The sequence below is a fragment of the Pan troglodytes genome, chromosome 20 (assembly GCF_028858775.2).
Source record: "Pan troglodytes isolate AG18354 chromosome 20, NHGRI_mPanTro3-v2.0_pri, whole genome shotgun sequence".
Taxonomy (NCBI): domain Eukaryota; kingdom Metazoa; phylum Chordata; class Mammalia; order Primates; family Hominidae; genus Pan; species Pan troglodytes.
In genome coordinates, this window is record NC_072418.2 from 51,727,049 (window position 1) to 51,733,213 (window position 6,165).

Genomic DNA, 6,165 nt, shown 5'->3' on the forward strand with positions numbered 1-6,165 from the left:
CAACACTGACCACCAGATGGTGCTGCAGGCACATCACAGCGTGGCCTGAAGCACAGCACGCTGTGGCTGGGTTATTACAGCTGAGATGTATTTACCTGGATTTATTATTTTATTTATTTATTTATTTTTCAGTAGGAAAGGTAGGGCCCGCTATTTACCAGGTTTTTTTTTTAAGTGACAGAGAAAGACTGTCTTAAACACACACACACACACACACATACACACAGCTTATAAAACAGTTTAACGGCCGGGCACAGTGGCTCATGGCTTAATCCCAGCATTTTAGGAGGCTGAGGCGGGTGGATCACCTGAGGTCAGGACTTCAAGATCAGCCTGGCCAACATGGTGAAACCCCGTCTCTACTAAAAATACATAAATTAGCCCGGTGTGGTGGCTCACACCTGTAGTCCCAGCTACTCGGGAGTCTGAAGCAGGAGAATTGCTTGAACCTGGGAGGCAGAGGTTGCAGTGAGCCGAGATCACGCCATTGCACTCTAGCCTGGGCGGCAGAGCGAGACTCCATCTCAAAAAAAGAAAAAAAAAACAGTTAAAAAAAAAAAACAGTTTTTAGGCCCCATTATGCCTCTGTGTGATTCTCTGTGTCCTAATCTTGGGCGCACACACACACACACACACACACACACACACTTATTTATTTTTCTTGAGACAGAGTATTGTTCTGTTGCCTAGGCTGGAGTGCAGCGTTGTGATCTCAGCTCATTGCAGCCTCCACCTCCCAGGTTCAAGTGATTCTCCTGCCTCAGCCTCCAGAGTAGCTGAGATTACAGGTGCCCGCCACCACACCCGGCTAATTTTTCTATTTTTAGTAGAGACAGGGGTCTCGCCATGTTCGCCAGGCTGGTCTCAAACTCCTGGCCTCAGGTGATCCACCCACCTCGGCCTCCCAAAATGCTGGGATTACTGGCGTGAGCCACGGTGCCCAATCCTGTTTGTTATTTTAAAATGAAGACATCCTTAAGCATGAAAATGTCTTTAAATATTTTGAAAAAAGTTTTCTAAAGCCATGAAGGCCTATAGTACCCTAAGTCTTATATAATTAAATTATAATTAAAGATTTAATCTGGCTGGGCACGGTGGCTCACACCTGTAATCCCAGCACTCTAAGAGGCCGAGGCGGGAGGATCACAAGGTCAGGAGATCGAGACCATCCTGGCTAACATGGTGAAACCCCGTCTCTACTAAAAATACAAAAAATTAGGCAGGCATCGTGGCGGGCGCCTATAGTCCCAGCTACTGGGGAGGCTGAGGCAGGAGAACGGCATGAACCCGGGAGGTGGAGCTTGCAGTGAACCGAGATGGCGCCACTGCACTGCAGCCTGGGTGACAGAGCGAGACTCCATCTCAAAAAAAAAAAAAAAAATTATTTGCAGATATTCATTTTCTCACAGAATTGGACTCTTTTTTTTCTTTTTCTTTCTTTCTTTTTTTTTTTGTTTTTTGTTTTTTGAGAGAGGGTCTTGCTCTGTTACCCAGGCTGGAGTGCAGTGGCATGAACACAGCTCACTGCAACCTGGAATTCTTGGCCTAAACCCATCCTCCTATCTCAGCCTACCGAATAGCTGGGACCATAGGCACACGCCACCACATGCAGCTAATTTTTTTATTTTTTGTAGAGGAGGGGGGGTCTCACTATGTTGCCCAGGGTGGTCTCGAACTCCTGGGCTCAAGTAATCCTCCTGCCTTGGCCTCCCAGAATGCTGGGATTACAGGCATGAGGCACCAACACAAAGTTATTTTCCAAAGTGAGCTGCAGCACCAACACTCACACCTACTCACTGTGTGCCCAGCACTGCTCATGGACAGCAGTTCTTGAACCCTTTGGTCCCAAGACCCCTTCACATTCTCAAAAATCACTGAGGCTGAGCATGGTGGCTCACGCCTGTAATCCCAGCACTTTGGGAGGCTGAGGCGGGCAGATCACCTGAGGTCAGGAGTTCCAGACCAGCCTGGCCAACATGGTGAAACCCCATCTCTACTAAAAATACAAAAAAAAAGGCCAGGCGCGGTGACTCACGCCTGTAATCCCAGCACTTTGGGAGGCCGAGGTGGGTGGATCACAAGGTCAGGAGATCGAGACCATCCTGGCTAACACAGTGAAACCCCGTCTCTACTAAAAATACAAAAAATTTAGCTGGGCGTGGTGGCGGGCGCCTGTAGTCCCAACTACTCGGGAGGCTGAGGCAGGAGAATGGCGTGAACCCTGGAGGCGGAGCTTACAGTGAGCCGAGATGGCGCCACTGCACTGCAGCCTGGGTGACAGAGCGAGACTCCATCTCAAAAAAAAAAAAAAAAAAGAAATTAGCCGGGCTTGGTGGCAGGCACCTGTAATCCCAGCTACTCGAGAGGCTGAGGCAAAAGAATCGCTTGAACCCAGGAGGCAGAGATTGCAGTGAGCTAAGATTGCGCCACTGCACTCTGGCCTGGGTGACAGAGTGAGACTCCATCTCAAAAATCATCATCATCATCATCATAAATTGATGGCCAGGCACGGTGGCTCACGCCTATAATCCCAGCACTTTGGGAGGCCGAGGCAGGTGAATCGTGAGGTCAAGCGATAGAGACCATCCTGGCCAACATGGTAAAACCCCTTCTCTACTAAAAATACAAAAAAAAAAAAAAAAAAAAATTAGCTGAGTGTGGTGACACACAACTGTAGTCCTAGCTACTCGGGAGGCTGAGACAGGACAATTGCTTGAACCCAGGAGGCAGAGGTTGCAGTGAGCCAAGATCATGCCTCTGCACTCCAGCCTGGCGACAGAGCAAGACTCGGTCTTAATAATAATAATAATAATTGATTACATTGTACCTGCTCTAGAAAAGAAAAAAGAAAAAAAAAATCATTGATGATAGTCTCTTAGGCTGGGGGTGGTGGCTCGTGCCTGTAACCTCAACACTGGGAGACCAAGGTGGAAGGATCGTTTGAGATCAGCCTAGTGGGACCTTGTTTCTACAAAAAATAAAAAATAATAAAATTAGGCTCAGTGCAGTGGCTCATGACTGTAATCCCAGCACTTTGGGGGGATAAGATGGGCGGATCATTTGAGCGCAGGAGTTTGAGACCAGCCTGGGCATTATATTGAGACCTTGTCTCTACAAAAATAAAAATAAAAAATTAGGCAGGCATAGTGGCACATGCCTGTGATTCCAGCTGCTTGGGAGGCTGAGGTGAGAGAATCGTTTGAGTCTGGGAGGTCGAGGCTGCAGTGATTACTGCAGTACACTGAATGCGTCACTGTACTCCAGCCTATAGATATACGTGTGTATATATACATGTAGAGGTGACGCTTGTGAATTCTTTTTTAATTTTATTATTTTTATATTCTTTTTGAGACAGAGTCTTGCTCTGTCACACTGGCTGGAGTGCAGTGGCACAATCTCATCTCATTACAACCTCTGCCTCCTGGGTTCAAGTGATTCTCCTGCCTCAGCCTTCCAAGTAGCTGGGATTACAGGCATGCGCCATGATGCCTGGCGATTTTCTGTATTTTTATTTCATTTATGTATTTATTTAGAGACGGCGTTTTGCTCTTGTTGCCCAGGCTGGAGTGCAATGGCGTGATCTCGGCTCACTGCAACCTCTACCTCCCGGATTCAAACGATTCTCCTGTCTTAGCCTCCCGAGTAGCTGGGATTACAGGCACCCACCACCACGCCCGGATAATTTTTGTATTTTTAGTAGAGATGGGGTTTCACCACGTTGGCTAGGCTGGTCTCGATCTCCTGATCTCGGCTTCCCAAAGTGCTGGGATTACAGGCGTGAGCCACCTCACCCAGTCTATTTTTTGTATTTTTAGTAGAGACAGTGTTTCCCCATGTTGGCCAAGCTGGTCTGGAACCCCTGACCTCAAGTGACGAGCCTGCCTTGGCCTCCCAAAGTGCTAGGATTACAGGCATGAGCCACCAAGCCCAGCCTTAATTTTATTTTAAGTTCTGGGGTACATGTGCAGGACATGCAGGTTTGTTACATGGGTAAACGTGTGCCATGGTGGTTTGCTGCACCTGTTAACCCATCACCTGGTATTAAGCCCCGCATCCATTAGCTATTTATCCTGATGCTTTCCCTCCCCACCACCCTGCAACAGGCCCCAGTGTATGTTGTTCCCCTCCCCGTGTCCTTGTGTTCCCATTGTTCAGCTCCCACTTATAAATGAGAACATGCGGTGTTTGGTTGGTTTTCTTTTTTTCTTTTTTTTTTTTAGATGGAGTCTCGCTGTGTCACCCAGGCTGGAGTGCAGTGGCGCAATCTCGGCTCACTGCAAGCTCCGCCTCTCAGGTTCACGCCATTCTCCTGCCTCAGCCTCCCGAGTAGCTGGGACTACAGGCGCCCACCACCATGGCTGGTTAATTTTTTTTGTATTTTTAGTAGAGACAGGGTTTCACCGTGGTAGCCAGGATGGTCTTGATCTCCTGACCTCGTGATCCACCTGCCTCAGCCTCCCAAAGTGCTGGGAGTACAGGTGTGAGCCACCGCGCCCGGCTTCTTTATTTTTTTGAGACAGGGTCTCACTCTGTCACCCAGGCTGGAGTGTAGTGGTGTGATCTTGGCTCACTGCAACCTCCATTTCCCAGATTCAAGCAATTCTTGTGCCTCAGCCTCCCGAGTAACTGAGAGTACAGGTGTGTGCCACTATGCCTGGCTAATTTTCATATTTTTAGTGGAAATGGGGTTTCACCACGTTGGCCAGGCTGGTCTCGAACTCCAGACCTCAAGTGATCTGCCCACCTCGGCCTCCGAAAGTGCTGGGATTATAGGCGTGAGCCACTGTGCTCAGACCGGTGTTTGGTTTTCTGTTCCTGTGTTAGTTTACTGAGGACAAAAAAATATGGAATGCTTTGCGAATTTGTGTGTCATCCTCGCACAGGGGCCATCCTAGTCTTCTCTGTATCATTCCAATTTTAGTATATGTGCTGCCAAAGTGAGCACATGGATTGTTTTATCAAGGGAAGAAAGCTTCCCAGAGGCCTCCAGGCAAGTTTCCCTTAGGATCCCCTTGGCCTCTAACCTTTCCTTGAGGGATCATTGACAAAGGGAAATGAGAGGATGTGGTAATGGGTCTGCTGACGCCGTAAAAAACTGGACTTTCAGTGTCAACGCCGATGGCTGCTGGATAGGCCACAGATCATGTTTGCCAGAATAGTCCCACAGGGTGTCCCTCCAGCAAATTGGATCAAGGAGATTAAGCACCACACCCACCCGAGGTCACACAGCCAGCCGATAACCAAGGCAGTCTGTGAATTCGAATCTGCAAGAGGATGTGCCTCGTCCATCCGAATGCCTGGCTTTCTCTAATAACAATTATAATATGAAAAGGTATATGTGGGCCAGGTTGGGTAGCTCATGCCTATCATCCCAGCATGTTGAGAGGCCGAGGCAGGTGGATCACCTGAGGTCAGCAGTTTGAGACCAGCCTGGCCAACATGGCAAAACTCCCATCTTTACTAAAAATACAAAAATTAGCTGGGCATGGTAGTGCACGCCTGTAGTCCCAGCTACTGGGGAGGCTGAGGCAGGACAATCGCTTGAACCCAGGAGGCAGAGGTTGCAGTGAGTCGAGATCATGCCACTGCACTCCAGCCTGAGCGACAGAGCGAGACTCTGTCTCAAGAAAAAAATAAAATAAACTGTGTGTGTGTGTGTGTGTGTGTGTGTGTGTGTGTGTGTGTTGGAGTGCAGTGGCATGATCTCTGCTCACTGCAACCTCTGCCTCCTAGGTTCAAGTGATTCTCCTGCCTCAGCCTCTCAAGTAGATGGGATTACAGGCACCCTCCACCACATCCAGCTGGTTTTTTTGTATTTTTAGTAGAGATGGGGTTTCACCATGTTGGCTAGGCTGCTCTTGAACTCCTGACTTCAGGTGATCCGCCCACCTTGGCCTCCCAAAGTGCTGGGATTACGGGCATGAGCCACAGTGCCTGGCCTTTTTTTCAAGACAGTCTTGCTCTGTCACCCAGGCTGGAGTGTAGTGGCACAATCACAGCTCACTGCAGCCTCAACCTCCCGGGCTCAGGCAATCCTCCCACTTCAGCCTCTGGAGTAGCTGGGACTATACTCACATGCCACCTCACCTGGTTAATTTTTTGTATTTTCTGTACAGATGGGATCTCACTGTGTTGCCCAGCCTGGTCTCAAGCAATCCTCCCGCC

At 48.8% G+C, this 6,165-nt stretch overlaps 1 non-coding gene across 1 annotated transcript; it reads right to left on the bottom strand.

Annotated features, from left to right (window-relative positions):
• Nucleotides 1-4,838: 4,838 nt before the first annotated feature.
• LOC112206469 (U6 spliceosomal RNA) lies at nucleotides 4,839-4,945 on the bottom strand. Its single transcript, XR_002940833.1, has one exon. It is a non-coding gene; the product is annotated as a U6 spliceosomal RNA (small nuclear RNA).
• Nucleotides 4,946-6,165: the final 1,220 nt, after the last annotated feature.